This window comes from Podarcis liolepis, assembly GCF_965112155.1.
Source record: "Podarcis liolepis genome assembly, chromosome: 17".
Taxonomy (NCBI): Eukaryota; Metazoa; Chordata; class Lepidosauria; order Squamata; family Lacertidae; genus Podarcis; species Podarcis liolepis.
In genome coordinates, this window is record NC_139571.1 from 39,507,084 (window position 1) to 39,527,382 (window position 20,299).

A 20,299-nucleotide genomic window follows, 5' to 3' on the forward strand; every position below is an offset into this window, starting at 1 on the left:
AATTTGTATTGTTTGATTGTGGTGTGTGGTTTTTTCTGTTTTTTCTTTTTCTCTTTCTTTTTTGTTTTTTTCTAAAATTCTTAATAAATATCATTTAAAAGAAAAATCTCTTCTGAATCAGTGCAGGGACCAGCATTTCATCCATATTATTCTGTAAATTCTGAACAACACATCAGAGGCACAAAATTAATGTTGAGGACAGCTCAGCTGGTTAGAGCGTGGTGCTGACAACACCAAGGTTGCAAAGGCAGTCCCTGCATGGGACAGCTGCATATTCCTGCGTTGCAGGGGGTTGGACTAGATGTTTATCTACAATTCTATGATTCTACAATTCTATGAGATCCCAAAACGTATCCAAAATATTCTGTACAAATATCTTACTGGATACGGCAGGGGGGAAGGATTCCATGAAACCAAGACGCCATCTTTGGCTCTAATTAAGGACTGTCCCTTTAAGGGCTGCTCTCATATCAATTTTGCCTACCTGAACGTAAGCTTACTGAAGACTAGTGCCAAGCTGTCTCCCTGCCATGCAGTGGTCAAAGACATCATTTCACTTATTAGTCTTCCAAATCAACACACAAGTCGTAGTTGAGATCCCTACATGGAACTAGCTCACCAAACGCAGCCCCAGAGACCCTGAAAGTAGGTGGGCATTAATGCAGCCTTGTCACAGGGACCAATAAATACCGTATTTTTTGCACCATAACACTCACTTTTTTCCTCCTAGAAAGTAAGGGGAAATATCTGTGCGTGTTATGGAGGAAATGCCTACGGGTGGCATGCCTACGGATTTTCCTCCTCTAAAAACTATGTGCGTGTTATGGTCGGGTGCGTGTTATAGAGCGAAAAATACGGTAAATGGGAAACTCCGAATATGTGTTCAAATGAAATTAAAAGTTAAGCAGTTTGCTCTACAAGTGAATAAAAGTACAGTATAAAGAAAGAGGAAGCTGCCAGTGTCTTCAGTTTCTTGAAGCTGACAAAATATAGGAAGCATTGCCACATAAGCCTTTTGCTCAAGCTGCCTAAATTAAGAAATCTGATACTAGCTCTCAAGTAACCTAGCAGAAGCGCAACCACAAAAATGTAGTAGCCCTTCCTCCAAGTGGCACACCTACTCACACTTGGGAGCTCTCACACACACTCAGTGGTAAAGCACCTGCTACGGAGAACATTCGTATCATGAACCTATTTAGAGTTATTTGAGAGTGTCAACAAAAGAATACAGATAGAGGTGATCTGGTTGACATAGTGTACATGGAGCTTCAAAAAGCTTTCAACAAAGTACCTCACCAAAGACTCCTGAATAAACTTAGCAGCCAAGGTATAAGAGGTTTAGGCCCTCTTGCAAATCAGGAATTGATTAAGCTGCAGGAGGCAAAGAGTATGGATAAATGAACAGTTTACCAAATGAAGGTATAGAAAGTGGAGTCCCTCAAGGATCAGCATTGGGACCTTTGCTTTTTAACGTGTTCAAAAACAATTTATAGAGTTAGCAATGAGCAGTGAGGTGGCCACGTTTGCTGATGGTCACTACAACAAAGAGAGATTGTGAAGAGCTCCAAAGGGAACTCTCCAAACTGAGTGAACGGGTGGTAAAATGGCAAAAAACATGAATTAGAAGTGTATTTTTGGGGGGGGGGGGATTCTCATTATTTTTACAAAAGTTTCTCCCCCCATACCTCAGGCAAATCATAGGTAACCTCAGATATATTATGTGACATGATGGTTTTATTGACATATCTAAAAATCATGATAATTCATCAGGATCAATGTCGTGGGTTCCTCTTTTTGTGTGTGTCATGCAACTGTCGTCAAGTGCTGTAGCCATGATTTTTAGCATGCAGTCTATAGACACCAATGTAAAATCTCATTTGATTGTGGTTCTGACTGGATCTCATTTTAAAAACCATGTAATAAGATCTGTTTTCTGATTTTAGTGGAGCTGACTTTTACCCAGATCCTGTGGAAAGGCAACATGTGAATGAATGGGAGCCCTTTCTGGGGGGGGGGGGTATTTAAATCATGCAAATTCAAGAAGATCTGTTTTAATTCTGTTGTATCTGACTTTTACTAAATGGAAAAGCAGTGTGGTGTGGGAGCAGCGGGGTGGGAATCTAGCGGAAAAGTCAGTATTCCTTGGCACTGTTTCAAAATTCCACAATGTCCCCATAAGTTTGAGGATCCCCACCTGCGAGTTTAGCTGGAACATCGACTAATGAATGTTTGAAACTCATTGCAGGCATTTTAGGATGCTACAAATCAAATCCGGGCAAAATGTAGCTAAATTTAATTAAGGTAGTAAACGTTTTATAAATGTCCAAAAGCCCTTTTTTAAAAAACTTTTACAATTTCAGCTTTAAGTAAAGTCCCAATACTGAATATGTGGTACTAACAATTCTATAAGAATAATGGCATTAGGACCGAATTATGGCTTCACAGGGGAAATCCCTTAGATTAAACAAGCCTCAGTGAAAACTTCAAAAGCAGCCAAACTCAGAAGTCGCTAAATCTTACAACAAAACCGGTAAGGTCAACTTGCATACTGAAAAAACTGAGTAAGATTCTACCCAAGGATTTCTAGACCTAATGCAGTTATCTTGGCACTTTCCATATTCAACCGAACATGATCATTTGGGTCATGCTTTAATGCCAGGCAAATAAGGTTTACTCCACACAGATGTGGCAGTACAAAGTCTCCCCATCTGTATCATGGTCCTACCAGTGAAATGGCAGTGTTCAAACTGTGTCACTCCAAACTTGTTTTTTAGCTCTGATTCTATCTCAATTTCATTTTGAGACAGAAACTAGGTCCCTAGAAATGATGAGACACCTTCAATGAAAACTGAAAAAAAAGAAAAAAGAAACATACACCAGCTGGGGTTTTTTTGCACCAGGTGAAGCTTCCAAATTGTCAAAGGTAGGCCTACTTAAAGTACATTGTTGTTGTTTAGTCGTTTAGTCGTGTCCAACTCTTCGTGACCCCATGGACCGGTGCACGCCAGGCACTCCTGTCTTTCACTAAAGTACATTACAGTAGTGTAACCTTGAAATTATAAAAGCATAAACGATAGTTGCTTCCTGTGTGAAGTTGTTTTAGGCTGCAGAATAAAATGTAACTGCTCTGGATATTTCAACTACTCTTAGCAAACATGTATTTTATACATGCAACATTTGTTAACCCCACTTTTTTCCATACTGGCAACTTCTTTTACTAGGAATCCTGGGCTTAGTGGTTGTTGTTGTTTAACTGAAATGGGATGGATGAAGGGGGATAAACGTCACAGCCTTTGTAGGACTGATTAAGTTGCCAACAGAATTACAAGGAGAACCTGTAGGGAAGAAGGTTTTCCAGCGTTTATTTTTTCCACCGAAAGAATGAATGGTGCCAACTGCAAATAAATATTAGGTAAGTTTGGCAGTTTCAAAGTTTTTAGCTTTATTTACTAAATACAAATAAAATAAGTATGCTAAATAAGATCGCTCTCTAGGGCATCATAATTTTTTCCATTGCAACTTACTGATTTTTTTTTTTGGGGGGGGGGGTTAAGAAAAAATACCAATTCCAAACGTTCCAGAAAACTGACATCACAGGCTATAGGCAATTTGATCAAATTGGGAGTGGGAGAAATACAAAAGAGGAACATTTCAGATAAATATGCACGTTGCTAAAGAAAACAGGAGAAGGAACAGAATCCAGTAAATCAGTTATCCACAGATGAGCAAGTGGGGTTTCTCAGACCTGTCTGATCTTACAGTCTAGGCTGGAATGCAGCTAGAGGCCTCAGTCTCAGTCACTCGCCTGGCAATAAACTGTGGCTGGATTAAAGCTGAGTCAGGGCAGAAGACTGCTCTTCCTGTCATCTGAAGGTAGTTCAGTTTAGTTCACTATCTCTGCCATCTCCTCAGTATTTTTTCCTCATAAACTCTTGGCTCTCCCTCTCAACCTCTTCACCATTCCTTCTCTCAATCTCCTTGGAGGAGAAGACAAAAAAATTCAGTCCCCCTTGGCACAGGTTGTTTTTTTTCCGGGGGGGTTAACAACAAACCCCAGTTTGATTACTCAGTTTGACAGGGAGGGCTGCAAAACGTGAGGTTAGCTCTGCAAAACCCTGCAGAACAACTGCAAAACTGTGGCAAAGGTTTGGAGGGGATCCCAGATTTCGGGTTTAATGAAGTTCCTCTTCAGCAAAAATGTTTTCATTCTCAGCATCCCACGGGGGTAACTTTGGTGACAAACCATTTGAAGAGAGTCTGAAAAAACTTACTGCAGGCTTGACCTAACAATATCCACTCAACTATCCACCTGATGACAACTAGGAATAACCTTTAGGTGACCAAGTTAAAGAAATGTGTATATTGAGGCATTCAGGTATAGGTATAGGTGGGCTAGTAAAAATGTATGCAGATTCATAATTTCATAGACTTATATGCAAGGCTATGGGGGGGGGGGAGGAAGCTGTTGAAATCAGCACTAGCAACTTCCTAATCAGTGCTAGTTGACTAAAATTGAGAGAAGTGGGCTACTTGTATCTAGTCTGAAAACTTATCACAGAAATGATATTGAAATTAATATAATGCATTTAGAACATGGGTATCAGGCTGCCTAATACCCGGTGGGGGAATGTGCTAATTTTGCTCTTTAATTTTTATCAGGAGCAAAGGGGAAAGGATGTATTTTCAACTTCTAGTTGACTTGTCAACTTCAAATGAAATGTCCAAAATAATATTGATGTGACAAATAACTTTGCTATAGGTAAACAAGGATTCACACCTGACATTTAGCCTTCCACATGTTTGCTAAAGGAAACAAACAACAAGCTCAACTTCTGCGCAAAATGTGAAGTTGTCTTTAACTGTGGGGACTTCACAGTGTTCCCTACTTTCACCCTCAAGGATGTTTTCCTGTATTGTGGCTCCTCACCTAGTGCAGTGAAAACCTCTTTCTGACTCCTCTACAAACCAAAGATGTGAACCAGCCACGCTTCTCCCATCCCTCTCTGAGTGATCTCCTTCCCACACCCAATTGACCACTGTTGCTTTATAATCCTTTGCTTTCTGTTCATCAACAAACTTAAGAGACAGAAGATGCAAAAGTGTCCCCATTTGCCTCACCAAAGGTTCTGAAATAGGTTGAGAGGTGTTAAGATCTTTTGTTTTTGTTTTTTCTATGATCAGTTTAGTCTTCAGGACTATCACTCTCTCCATCTTGACAAGAGGATCTTTGTCCTTTTAACTGCTTCATAGAAAACAGAAATTCAACAGGCACAGCTTTTTCTCGTCACTTCAACAACTTGCCAGGAAATTTTCACTTGTTGAATTTCTGCTTCTAGTGCAAATGCAAAGCTCTTCTGTTAAGAGAAAAAGCAACAATCCTAGAGGCCGAACAAAAAGAGTGTTCCTAGCCATATTGACAAGATACAGGGTGAGTCCTTTAAAAGAGGCCCCGTGGATACAGAGTACACATGTTCCACGGGGCCTCTTTTAAAAGACTCACCCTGTACAAGAGGTACAATGGCACTTCCAGCTCTAGCCTATTATGAAAACCAGATTTAAAAGGCTGCAATCCTAAATACCCTAGCAAGAGTAAGTCCCACTGAACAAAGAGGAACTTACTTCTGAGTAGACATGTACAGATCACAACTGAAGGCCAGAATCAGATGCAAGACCATGAAATGGGTATTTTCCCTTGTCTCCCCTTAATATCTTATGGAAATACATGACAGAATGACATCACACTGTGCATTCCTCTACCAACTCTCAACAATACTAAATGTAAAGGGACCCCTGACCATTAGGTCCAGTCGTGACCGACTCTGGGGTTGCGGCACTCATCTCGCTTTATTGGCCAAGGGAGCCGGCGTTTGTCCGCAAACAGCTTCCAGGTCATGTGGCCAGCATGACTAAGCCGCTTCTGGCAAACCAGAGCAGCACACGGAAACTCCGTTTACCTTCCCGCTGGAGCGGTACCTATTTATCTACTTGCACTTTGACATGCTTTTGAACTGCTAGGTTGGCAGGAGCAGGGACCGAGCAATGGGAGCTCACCCCGTCGCGGGGATTCGAACCGCCGACCTTCTGATCGGCAAGTCCTAGGCTCTGTGATTTAACCCACAGCGCCACCCACGTCCCTGGTGGGTGCCTGGGCCTGGGGCAAGAAGAAGAATACATAATATAATATGTTTCCGTAAGTATATCTATATTAAGCAATTACCAAAAATGTATCTTTTAAAGATTTGTTTCTAAACTGCTGTGCATATATTTATATCTATTATACATTGTTTATTGTACACAGCTGTGCAAACATTTGTTGAGAAGGAAATTTGTGTATTCTTAAATATAATATTATTGAGAAGAGGAGGGTGAACTTGTCACAGACTCTGAGTATTTAGCAGCAACCTATGTTTGGCATGACATTTAGTTCTGTCTCAATCCTAGGACCATTTTTTTCTCAGGCACCATTTACAGGCTCAGATTCTGAGTGAAAGACTCTGGCACCCTTCAAATATGGATTGTTAGCTTTTTCATAATGTCAGTGAAACCTTGATTCACAAACTGTCAATCCATATTAATATCCAGTATTAGTTGGCTACCAACCTAATAAACTGTGTTAGTAGAAAATCTGAATGAGCTTCAACCACTGTGATGCTATGAACCTTCGATCACTTCACATCACTTCACACCTAATTAGGAACGTGTTAAAAACACTGAGATTTGAAGTGCTATTGTGCAGAGTTACTGTTAGCATGCCACATTATTTGCTGCCAAATCAAATACATGGCTGGCACATTTATAAGGATATTCACTCCATGTTTCAAATATTCTGTTTAAATTATCTGAAGAACCCACAGGAATCGTTCATTATACAAATTGGCTTATTTAACTGGTGTTTTAGATTTCTAACAGGACCTGAAAAAACAATTAGCAGAAACTAGAGAATTGTTAGATTTGGCGGTAGAGAGGACCCATCAGCCTACGAGGCCTGAGCCTCTTTACTTTTTTTTACATAAAATACTGAATGAAGCTTGTGTTTGGCAAACAAGCATCCAGGTTTCTGACTCTACTCAAATCTAAGTAAACTGGGCTTTCTTTAAGGGGCAGCCTTCCAGACAGGCATTTTTGCATTCTATGGTGTGTTACCGTCACCTTGAAATGGCAAGATACTGTGGGAGGCAGTATCATGTTCCTCTGGTTGAGGGATCCAGTTCTATGGACTCTGGTGCTGTAACATCAGAGAGACCTCTTTGCCATCCTCTGGTTCAAGGAAGAAGAAGAAGAGGAGTTTGGATTTGATATCCCGCTTTATCACTACCCGAAGGAGTCTCGAAGAGGCTAACATTCTCCTTTCCCTTCCTCCCCCACATCAAACACTCTGTGAGGTGAGTGGGGCTGAGAGACTTCAGAGAAGTGTGACTGGCCCAAGGTCACCCAGCAGCTGCATGTGGAGGAGCGGGGAAGCGAACCCGGTTCACCAGATTACGAGTCCACCGCTCTTAACCACTACACCACACTGGCTGTACTGCCAGGGCTTTTCTTCAGCTGGAACTCACCAGAACACAGTTCCGGCACCTCTCAGGTAGCTACTATTGCCATTATAAGAGAACAAGGGAGGAGTTCATGCACCTCTTTTTCTAGAAAAATTGAACTGGGTACCGTCATTCACAGCATGAGGCTCCTAGTCAGGAACCAGATCTTACTCTAGCCTCTGACTTGGTGCCTTGGTAAATGCTAGACTGTGGGGGCATGACATGAATGTGTGGTTCCAGCTCAGAGAACCCCTAGGTAAGAGGGTAACTACTGCAGAACTTCTCATACTTTCCATCTAGAAAAGCTGAAGCTAAAAATTAGGTTTCCACTAGTAAAATGCATTAGAAAGATGGTAAATTAGCATAAATCCAGAATTCCTGAGAGTGTAGAGATATTTTCATAAGACAAAAATCATCCCAATTTAGCTACACCCTCATTAAATGGAGCTGCTCCAGGCAGACTCCTTTCTTAAAGCTCATTTCACCCTTGATGTTAATCACCACAGAACAATGCTAAGCAATTGTCCAGGTTTGTAAAAACCTAGCTGTTTCACAAAGGATGAATTCGGTTCACAGTCATCCTTGTTTAGCAAGAAGGCAATACAATCTGGCCAATTATTAAATGGCAGAAAATGAACGAGAATCTTATATTAAACTAATAAGGAATAAGAGAATAAAGAAACTGAAGGTTGTAATAGCGCTTTCAGACAAATACTGTATTCTGGAATGGTGATGGTTTGAAGGCACATGACACAGTTCTATAGCTCCTAAGTTGCTTGGATGGGAGACCACCCGGAAATGGCATTTGAGCTATGCTCACATATGCCAGGAAGACATACTATGAATTATTGTTTCCAAAATCACATATATAATTGATGCAATACCAACTTAAGCAAGCTACTTAAGAAGTTTATAAGAAACTGACCCCCTGATTTAAAATTTGGACACAAATGGAAAGTTCTATTGTACTTAAATTCCAGTTTGTGGCATTTAGTTGGCCACTGTGAGAACAGAACACTGGACTAGATAGCCCTTTCGTCTTATACAGCAGGCCTCTTCTTACATTCTTAAGGCTGCAATCCTACATCCACTTACTTGGAAATAAGCCCCACTGAACTCCACGAGGCTTACTCCTGCATGGTACAGTGGTTAGAGTGTCAGACTAGGACCTGGGAGACCAGGGTTCAAATCCCCACAGGCCATGAAGCTCACAATGCACCTTGGGCCAATCACTGCCCCTCAGCCTAGCCTACCTGACAATGTTGTTGTATAGATTAAATGAGGAGGGGGAGAACAATGTGTGCAACCTTGCGCTCGGGGGGGGGGGAGAGAGAGAGGTGGAAGAAATAAAAACAAAGCACAGGTTTAAAGCTGATTTTAAAAGGAAATATTCAGTTTGTCCAGAAAAAAGAGAGGCCCTACTCTCCTGCAGATATAGAGATTTCAATGAGGCTTCAAGAAACTAAGGCTTGCAAATGGCCTTGCACCAAGGGCGCAACCCACCAGGAAGCTCTCCTGTGTAGCTGCCATTTATTTTAATCACTTAATGAGCCTTGTGCAAGACAATTTTCCAGGAAAGTGTATTCTAAGAGCAGTGTTATAAACTCAGATATATAAGCTAGGCGCCAATTGCCAAAACGAATGTCTAGTTCTCATTTTGGGGCCAGGCGGCTTGAAGGTCGATTTTTTCAATACAACTTCATGGTTCTTAAAATTTGTTCCAATTGTGCAGATAAAATATCACAGACTTCTACAGGAAATGAGTGCAACATTTCAGCATTCACACTATCATAGGGCTATGACAACTAACACCACCTGTTGCTTGCTAGGACATCTCAAACTCAAATGGCTATCACTGAGAACTTTTTTTTTTTTGTATCCTGTAGCATCTCTGGAGAACGGCAGTAGCTTTGTTTGCACACATAACACTTTTTCAACCCTGAAGTTTGAGATCAATTAACATATCTGGCACTTGCATGTGGGTAAAACCACCTAACCCTGAATAACTCTCCAAAAACAATGGCACATGTTAAATGATCAGCAGCAAGTTACTCAAAAAGTAGCATTCATACTTACGAAGAATGAAACTGAGCAATGCACTTAAAACATGTAGGTTTCTATAGTGTATTCAGAAATCTTATCTTGGCAACCGAAATTTTTAACTATTGCAGATCAAAATATTTTTGAGCTGAAAAGTAACACTCATGCACTTTCCTAAAGATGAAAGAGCAGTTTGCATTAGTTCTGAATTATATATCACTGCTATTAATAAGTAGGTAAAGCAGAATGCTCTGTTTGGTTTTACCAATTGACCTGATATGAACCCATGCATATGGATATATGGCAACCTACTCACCCGAATTAAATATTTCTGATCCTAGGATTGAGCAATGGGTGTTAAAAGTAGCTGCAACAGAAAAAACTGTCAATTTTTTGGTATTTGATTTTAGAATGTGATTTGCCAGGTAAGCCTCCATCAAACAGTGCTTAATTGGGGGGGGGGGGTTCCCCTAAAAGCTGACGACTTGGAAGTAGATTACTGGGGTGCAGATGTGGTCAACATCAATATTTGCTGTGGCACATGGAAAGGCAACCATTTTCAGGCAGAAGAGGAATAAAGAAGACTATATTTCAGCCTCAAGCACTATGTTATAATGCATAGGTTTTGAATCAAGCCCTTAGGGCAGCTTCCCATGAATCCCTCCCACCTCTGGAAAGTATCAAGAACATACAGTATTGACCAACCCATGCACTCAAAAACTGCATCCTACTAATTCGTCAATACCCTTGGCAACAGTTTCTACTTCAGAGTCCTTCTATTCACAGCTCCCAATGTGGGCTGAAGCGTTCAGATTTGGAGTACGTGGCTCCAGATTTCACACTATCAGACACACGTAAATAGAAACAATTGCACAGCTTTGGAACAGCAACAGATAGAAGCAGATTTGTGTGCATTTGAACTGTCTGATGACTCTTGAGAACAGCAAAATGTCGGGGGGTGTTTGGTTTGAAGGATATGTCTTCCAACATGGTATAACTGTAGAAGACTTTCAATTGCATTTAACTGGTACAGCAGTTTCATTCTTGGTAGGTTTTATAGCCCTCAGCATTTATGTTTATACAGAACCACCCTGAGAAAGCGCCTTGAGGGCAACAACTCTCTAAACAAGTGTTTCCCTGACTTGGGTCGCTAGCTGTTTTTTGAACTACAACTCCCATCATCCTAGCTAGCAAAACCAGTAGTCAGGGATAGGGGGAATTGTAGTCTGGAAACAGCTGGAGATCTAAGTTTGGGAAAACACTGCTCTAAACCAAAGTCCACTGCCAAGACTAATGGGTTCTTCTCTTTCACCTATGAGACTAGTCTGGATGACCTTGGCTGCTCATCCCTACTTTATAGTCACTGACACACAAGATCATTATAAAAGTTCAGGTAACATACAGCATACTAGTAATTTATTGCTGAAGTTTCCTGTCCTTTATTGTGACTAACCCATTGGTAGTCAACTTGTGGAGTGGCATGATCAGCTTGGATCTGTGGCACTCTTGGATAGGAGCAAGTCATCTCATGCAACCAGCTGTGACACAGATATATCTAATTAATATCTAAATTAATAAAAAGATAAAAACGGAGTCAGTCCGGCACTTCTGCCAGCTCCCAAGATCAGTAGAGGCAGCAGCATCTCAACATACATGGGAGGGAGGCTGTATATGTACTTTGGTGCGTAGCAGAATGGTACCATTTTGATCTTGACTTGCCACACTATTGCCAAAAAGGTTGACAATCCATGAAAGCACTAAAAGCTCAAGGCCACTACAAACAGGACAAGAGTCCTACATGAGAAGCACTTCAATCCTGGAAATAGAATGCAACCTGGGTATATTTCACTACACACATTTGTGGCATATAGACCTATGATCAAACAGTGTCAAACCTTTTTGGTAACTCTCTCTACAAACAAGTTCAGAAGTACAGGAAAACTCTACTGTGTGCAAAACTACACATGCTACACGTACAGCCACACACTCTGTACTTCAAGTTGATCCATCAAGCTAGCGAACTGACAGGAGTCCATGCATGATAGTTGCATGTTGTTTCATATTTGGAAATGTTTCTCACGTAGAAAATTTCTCACATTTGATGTGACTCCTGCTTTCTGACTATACCTGGTGAGATGACAACATTTGTTCTACTTCCATGAACGACAAATAATTACAGTGACAAATGACACATCTGTGAGTGGCACCTTACTTAACACCACCACTTCATTCCCACTGAACATTAAATTCATTTAAAATAAACTGGAGGTGGACAAAAACTTCCTTAAAAATAATCTCAAGTGGAATAAAGCTTCTCAAGCTTTTTTTTAAAGCTTTTTTTTAAAGCTTTTTTTTTTAAAGAATAAAACTCTCTGATAAGAACTTCCCAAAGCGTAATCGCTGTTATCTTCCAAACTCACAGAATTTTTAAAAGCTGGTGTTGCTGTTAGAAGGTTGATCTTAACTTTATAAACACTGGAATCAAGGGCCATTCACAAGGGTCATATCGCAGCTCAACCACATATCTAAGAGAGGAGCATTCATTCTTGTCAAAGCAGTGACAGGTTTTTTTTAAAAAAAATATGACAGGATTAAGGACATCAGAAAGGAAAAAGTTGCAACTGTCTGGGGATTGGTTCTGGGAGTGAGAAATTATACTCTACTTTTCTCTCAGTTTATTTGAAGAATGAAGGCGCGAGTCAGAAGCAAGTTTTAGCACTTCATACAGCTGATGGCTTACATTATTCCATCAACAGAGAATTGCTGAGGAAAGTGGTGCTAAGATCACTTGTTGGAATGGGGAAAGTTATATGACATGGAGGGAAATGTTCTACCAGGAGAGGTGCTCTGCTATGGGGTGTTCATATACATGTACAAAAGTATTTGTATTGTGAGCACATGGGAAACAGTGGCTCATTTTTAAATTTACTTTTTACATGTAATAGCTGGAAAACCTGTCTTACTCAGAATTTGAGGGAGAAAAGTGAATAAAGGTAAAGGTACCCCTGCCCGTATGGGCCAGTCTTGACAGACTCTAGGGTTGTGCGCTCATCTCACTCTAGAGGCCGGGAGCCAGCGCTGTCCGCAGACACTTCCGGGTCACGTGGCCAGCGTGACGAAGCTGCTCTGGCGAGCCGGCACCAGAGCAGCACACGGAAACGCCGTTTACCTTCCCGCTATAAAGCGGTACCTATTTATCTACTTGCACTTAAGGGTGCTTTCGAACTGCTAGGTGGGCAGGAGCAGGGACCGAACGACGGGAGCTCACCCCGCCGCGGGGATTCGAACCACCGACCATGCGATCGGCAAGTCCTAGGCGCTGAGGTTTTACCCACAGTGCCACCCGCATCCCTGTAGAAAAGTGAATAAATATGCTTAATTTATTCCCTCAATCATTTTTATAAAAAAACAACAACAGGGCATTCTTCAATATTTCTATTCAAGCCAAAAGCCTTTTCATTTTAATGTTACAATATTCTCCAAGTGAACCAACCTGCTTCACAGAAAAGGAGTGCCTTGCAGTCCAGTCCTATGAATAACTGAGCTCTGGCAAGCAGCTTCAATATCAGGTAGAATTTGGTGGCACCAGCAAGACTTTACACCCAAGGAGTTTGGCCACTGGCTGCTGTCGGTCAATCCAAGACACTGCGGCAGATGCACTAACCAACCATTCCTTAAGAGCAGGGGTCAGCAAACATTTTCAGCAGGGGGCCGGTCCACTGTCCACTGTCCCTCAGACCTTGTGGGGGGCCGGACTATATTTGGGGGGAAGATGAACGAATTCCTATGCCCCACAAATAACCCAGAGATGCATTTTAAATAAAAGGACACATTCTACTCATGTACAGACACGCTGATTCCTGGACTGTCCACAGGTCAGATTTAGAATGCGATTGGGCCGGATCTGGCCCCCGGGCCTTAGTTTGCCTACCCATGCTTAAGACACCATGCAACAGCTTCATGCAAATGCCTTTCACAGGTGAAATGTGGTTGAATCTGGACCACAGCAGAGGTGGGCTGCATATAAAATTCAGAAGATTTTATTCGTACAGTCCCCTGTACAGTCCCCTGTCTGCCTTTGGGGCTACCACAGAGCCAGCTATAGCTGAATAAGCCTGAGTGCCTGAAATATGATAGTAACTGGCTGTAATGGGAGTTCAGCTGACAGGCCATGTTACAAGACAGACCTGCCCTACTTCCCTCACCTAGGATGGATGTCACTAAGGCTGCATCGGTCCAAGTCACTTTCTGCACCAATCACAGCTGCACAGAACTGAAGTGCTTGAATGTAACCAAAACCAGCATGACAATCACATTTTCAAGCATGCGATGTATGGGTGTGCACGTTTAGAGACTTGCACTTTTAATTTCACTAGTTGAAGACACGAAGTTCTTTGTATTAAATCTATCTGAGCCACTTGCCACTCCAAAGCCCGATTACCATGGCTAATATCAAACAGCTCTATTTCAAACAACTATTTGTTTGTTTATTAAATGTGCATACCTCTCTTCATCCGTAAATCTCAGGGCAGCTCACAACATAAAAAATACAATATAAAAAATATATAATAAGAACAAGAACAAAAATAAACCAATAATCCTCCTTCCCACAACACATTTAAAAGTGTATTGGATGTTTATCAGCCCAAGGCCTGGCAGAAGAGGAACGTTTTTGACTGGCACCTAAAGGTGTATAATGCAGGCGCCAGCACATAAATGGTACCTGGAAATGAAGTTAGCATAAAGACTTGCAATGCTAAGTTGAAAGTATTTTCACACTAAGATTTGGCTATTTGGGGTAAAATTGGTCAAAAGTGAACTTTGATCTTTTCTATCACAAAGCAAGAGCAAATAGGCTATTAGTACTACGTATATAGATTAAATCAATGGTTTCATAGGCTTATCAGAGATTCTTCAATCAGAAGATCAGCAATGACAGGTCAGTTTGCTTAAAATAAATAACTTGCCCACTACTGCCAATCTTCCCCTCTAACGTGCAGACACAGAACCCTCTGCTAAGAAGTATTCTCTCTTTGCAGAGAACTATGATGAAGCCCAACAGCCCTAACAAATGCTCTTGAAGAACAGATTGTTAACACCAGACACGCCCCAGAATCTTTTGCAAACCAACAGTTGCTCCCTAGTAGACATGTTGACATTGAAATGGTAGAAAACTTGAAAACTCTTGGCTAAGGCAACTTCTGGCATCACTGCAGTATATGTTAGCTCCATTTCTACCCTTGATAAATTTTAGCAGCCTTAAGATCACTTTGCAAGACATTACAGAAAGAGGCGCAGGTTCTACACTGTATGCATGGATAAAAATCACACACATAATGTTCCCAAACATTATGGAGAAGAAGCAGATACGTACAAAAGTTAACACATACCAGCTTCTGTTATGTGAAGCAGCTGTCAGTATATTTAAATAAGATCTCTCTTAGGTGTAAAGTTTGGCTATGACCTAGCAAAAAGCTTCTTAAGTGTCAGTAATGTCTTCCGCACGGTAAATACCTTTGTGAAACAGGTCATCACAGGTTAGAAGCAAAATAGAGCTTCTGAATCAGGGGTAACAGAAAGCCTGAATTACAGTTTTAGGCTGAAGCTCAGCAAAAGAGCAGGGACCAAAGATGTTGTAATGGCATCATCCAATGCCCTCCCCCCAGGCTCTGCTGGCAGAGTGGAAGTGAATGCCATCCACTTCCAAGCTTTTTTAAAATGTGACTTTTTTCATTTCCCTCCCACTGTTTTCAAAGAGAGGGAGAGGTTCAGACACACTCAGAAACATATCTAGCTTTCCCCTGGGTTTGGGGGTTTAGTAGGAGACCAGGATGACTTAGGATCTTTTGGATATCAGCAACTTCCCAGAATCCCCCCTATTTGGTCCTTTCCATGTCAGAGCTCTCATCAGTTGGGCCAGGGCATCAGAGAGGAGGCTCAGACATCTGCTCTCCCCACCTGACATCAGGTAGAGCTATTCCATCCTTCAGCCTCTGAGACACTGTCCCAGGACCGTAGGAATGCATAGAAAGATACTATGAAAATATAATCAGATAACAAGGAGAAATATATATATGGATAACTTCAAGGATAAGCAGACATATAAAGTTAAACACTGCTAGAAAAAGGGTATAAAAATACATTTGGAGTCTAGATTTAAAAGTGTAGCTTTACCTTTAAAGCACACATTTTCACACACACCATTGCATTTATTAAATAATATAGCAAGCATTTTAAACTAGAAATACCAATTCTTGCAGGAAGATTTAGGGCAATTTATGTGGAGCATATGAAAATCTAGAGCCCACTTGTAATTAGTTATGAAGATGTATCTATTTATCACCAAATCCTAATCACATTCCCACAGCATTTACAAAACTGAAATTCCAACATGATAAAGTGATTTTAACAAATCCAAGTTAAAATGAACTTCAAGCCACAAAAGTGTTTCTTCAATTACACCCCAACACTAGAAGTACAGATCTCAAGTTCACAATACACTAGCCTGAGGTAAATCATGTTTGCATCACATTTACTAACACATTATCTCCTACTTTTTTTGACAGTGCACCCATCCCAGAATAGCAGAGCCACTCAAAATAATTTCCGAAACAAAATTCTTTAGTTATCAATAGCACTATAGATAGTTCATCTCAACTACGGATTTGATCACCTCTCCTATTGCTTCCATCAAAGGAGGTCTTAAAACTATTTACTATGTGAGAACATTTGGCTAAATTGCTGGACATGAACTTCCTTAACGGCAAAATCAAGAAGAACTCTGAGAAGTATCAAATAGTGGAGTGGAGAATTCAGAAACAAACAAAAACAATACTTCATTACAACAAATATACTCATATAGACACCTGAGGCCATAAACACCTTGAGAGCCCAGGCTGCTCCGATGTGGGCAAGCTTTAAGTTAGTTACTTGCTGATACCAAGCCCAGACTTCTGCAGATCAACTTGAGAGACTCGCAACTATGCAGTAACCTTAAATTGCGCCAGGGCGAAATCCCCAATAAAACACAGCAAACCACACTTTCCCCCTTTTTCTTTTCTTTTTGTACACCATCAAACCCATGTGGCAGCCTTCCAGTTTAAACTGAACTTGGGCTATGGGAACCACCATAGTACAAGCAAGGCGCCGGTGTGAACCAGCCCTTAGTCACCACACAAGCAGAGACTACTCCTTGGCACAACTTGGGGGCGGGGAGGTGGGTTGAGAAAGCAGATAAAATCAATGGTAGCTTTTCAATGCAAGGTATTTAAATCCTTTTAAAAGAGAGTGAGTGTGTGTGTGTGTAAGGGGAGTTACACATTTCTGAACGATCTAAGGACCCCTTCCACTTCTAGAGAGGTGGGTGGGGAGGCAAATCGCCATGGGGAAGAAGACTTATTATTATTATCAAAACCAGCTTATGATTTGTGGGGAGGAGGGCTATAATTACCAGGAGTGGGGTAGAAGGAGAAAGTGTCCAACTCTGGATCAGGAAGACCACCACCACCACCACCCTTTCCCTGGAGGGCATTTGCTGCAGTCGCAGAAAGTTGAGGACGCGCATACCCTTCAAACCCACCTCCCCAATTCCCTCTCCTTTTCCCTTTTCTTAAACCAACACCTTCCTTGACATAGTCACCCCCCCAAAAAAAAACCCCCAAACCCACAAAACCCCAGAGGTGTGTGGCCAGGAGGGAGCAGGAGGTTCTGGCCCTCCGCACCTCTGGCACATCCACCTGCCCCCCTCCCCACCTGCCCCCCTCCCCAATAACAACCCCCTTCCCGTCGAGGGAAGCAGGGGGCGGCGGCCCCGGCACGCGAGGCGTGTTTTGGGGGGTGAGGGCGCGGGGGGTGGTCTCCCCTCACGGCCGCCCCCCAAAACACCTCTGGCCCACAGGCGTGAGGGAGGGAGTCAGCCCTCGGCGGGGGCCTCCGCCGTAACTCCGGGCAGGGGAAGGAGGCGAGAAGGGGGAGAAGACACTGACCTGGCTGGGGGGAGAAGGAGGAAGAGGAGGAGGAGGAGGAAGCAGCGGCGGCAGCAGCAGCAGCAGCAGCAACGAGGACGGCGCCGGCCACGCGGGTGGGGTGGTGGGGGAGGGAGCCCGCTCCCCTCAGACACACTCGCCGGTGGGGGATATTTATTTTTTATTTATTTTTAATATATATATATATATATATGCAGATATGGAGACAGACGTGTGTATATGTGTATCTATATCTATATATATATATATATAAAAACAGAACCCGGAGAAGGTTAGAATGGGGGTGGGGGGGAATTATTCCGGTCGGGAGTTAGTACAACAAAGAGGCGGAAATAGCCGAGCGGAGCCGAGCGCGCCCGAGCGGGGGCGCCGCGAGCCCCGGAGCATGCGCGCTCGGGACGGACCCAGCGCGCGCCGCCTCGCCACCAGCACCAGCAGCAGCAGCAGCGGCTGGTGCCGGTCGGCGGCCAAGTCCCTCAGAACCTGGGCAAAGGGAACCTTCGGCAGGGGGGGGGGGAGGGGCGGGGCCTGGCAGGGGCTGGCGACGCCCACGTGAGAGGGGAGGGGGGAGCGTCGGAGGGCGCGAGGACCTTTAACGCACACGCCGCCCCCCCTCCCCACGCGCGTGTGTGTGTGTGCGCGCGCACGCACGCACACCTTCCGTTCCCATGGCGACGGGCTGCTGCTTCTGGGCCCAGGTCGCGGCTCGCGCCCTGATCGAAGTGGGGCTCCACCCCCCACCCCATATTCACGACACCCGCGTTTCTTTGCCACTCGCTTTTCCACTGTTAAACCGACAGCTGCTGTTGCCTTCGCTAGCGCGTCAGCAAAATGTTTTTGAAACTCTTAATAAAATAAAATAAAATAACTCAGTCACGCTTAGCGAGGTCTTGGGTCTATATAAGAAGACTTAGGGCAGAGCTTCCCAAGTTTTTCGTCTCCGCGACACTTTTTAGACATGCACCATTTGACCACACAGTAATTCAGTTTTACTAACAAATCGGAGGTTAAGCGAATATCCCTTATAAAAGCGTTCGCGCGACGCACCTGCACACTGCAGGTGACCCAGTAGTCTGTCACCACGCACAGTTTGGAAAGCTCCAACTTAGGGGCTTACAGAGCGACTGCATCCCCACACCAAGATGAATTGCTGTTTGAGTCCCACCCCAGTTCATACATTTCCTGGCTACTTGTCTGTGACTACACATAGAACTACAGTGGTACCTCGGGTTACATACGCTTCAGGTTACAGACTCTGCTAACCCAGAAATAGTGCTTCCAGTAGCACCTTAAAGACCAACTAAGTTAGTTCTTGGTATGAGCTTTCGTGTGCATGCACACTTCTTCAGATACACTGAAACAGAAGTTGCCAGATCCTTCTATATAGTGAGAAGGTGGGGAGGGGTATTACTCAGAAGGGTGGTGGGAATGGGTGATTGGCAGATAGCTGAGATGAGCCTGTTGACGACTCTTAACAACTGCAATAGTTATCTCCGCTATCTGCCAATCACCCATTCCCACCACCCTTCTGAGTAATACCCCTCCCCACCTTCTCACTATATAGAAGGATCTGGCAACTTCTGTTTCAGTGTATCTGAAGAAGTGTGCATGCACACGAAAGCTCATACCAAGAACTAACTTAGTTGGTCTTTAAGGTGCTACTGGAAGGAATTTTTTTATTTTGACTATGGCAGACCAACACGGCTACCTATCTGTAACCAGAAATAGTGCTTCAGGTTAAGAACTTTGCTTCAGGATGAGAACAGAAATTGTGCTCTGGCGGCACAGCAGCAGCGGGAGGCCCCATTAGCTAAAGTGGTGCTTCAGGTTAAGAACAGTTTCGGATTAAGTACAGACCTCCAGAACGAATGAAGTACTAAACCCGAGGTACCACTGTATCAGCAAAGGCATCCCTGACAGATGGCCATCCCACCTCTGCTTAAAAACCTCCAAGGACTCTGCAACCTCCCAAAGGAGACCATTCCACTCTCGAACAGCTCCTACTGTTATAAAGTTCTTCCTGATGTTGAGTCGGCATCTCCTTCCTTGGAGCTTGAAGCCACTAGTTTGGGTCCTACCCTACAGAGCAGGAGAAAACAAGGTTGCTCCATCTTCCATGTGGCAGCCCTTGAGATATTTGAAGATGGCTATCATATCTCCTCTCAGTCTTCTCCAAGCTAAACATACCCAGCTCCTTCAACCGTTCCTCATATGGCTTGGTTTCCAAGCACTGCTGTAGTAATGTTTGGGAAAGAGCCACATTGAATGGAACTGATTCCATGTGTCCTCCATGTGTGGCGAATTGTGTCCCCTCTCCCCTGCCACTGCTGCATCTGTATTCACTATCTGTCGTGGCAGTGGGTTAATCCTCTGCCAAGCACTCAATAACACCCACTGCTGCTGCTGGCATCCATCTCCCTTGGGTAGGGTTGCCATACGTCCAAAATTTCAAGGGTGAAATTAGCGCACAGTGGGAATTTTGAAAAATCATCAAAATGTCCGGGTTTTTGAAGGAGGAAGTGTGTAGAGTGGTACCTCTGGCTGCAAACGGGATCCGTTCCGGAGGCCCGTTCGCAACATGAGCAGAACGCAACCCGCATCTGCGCATGTGCAGGTCACTATTCGTCGCTTCTGCACATGCGCGTGACGTCATTTTGTGCGCCTGCGCATGCGTGAGCACCGAAACCCTTTCCGGTACTTCCGGGTCGCCACGGGACGCAACCTGAAAATGCTCAGCCTGAAGCA

General features: G+C 43.2%; 1 protein-coding gene across 4 annotated transcripts in view; it reads right to left on the reverse strand.

Moving 5' to 3' along the window:
• PCGF3 (polycomb group ring finger 3) overlaps positions 1–17,870 on the reverse strand; it is a gene marked incomplete at its 5' end in the record, with an annotated part of 56,007 nt that extends 38,137 nt beyond the window's left edge. For all 4 annotated transcript variants that reach the window (XM_083481983.1, XM_083481984.1, XM_083481986.1 and 1 more), the window contains one exon: positions 17,555–17,870. The remainder of the gene's footprint in view (positions 1–17,554) is intronic.
• Between the last annotated feature and the right edge of the window lie 2,429 nt (positions 17,871–20,299).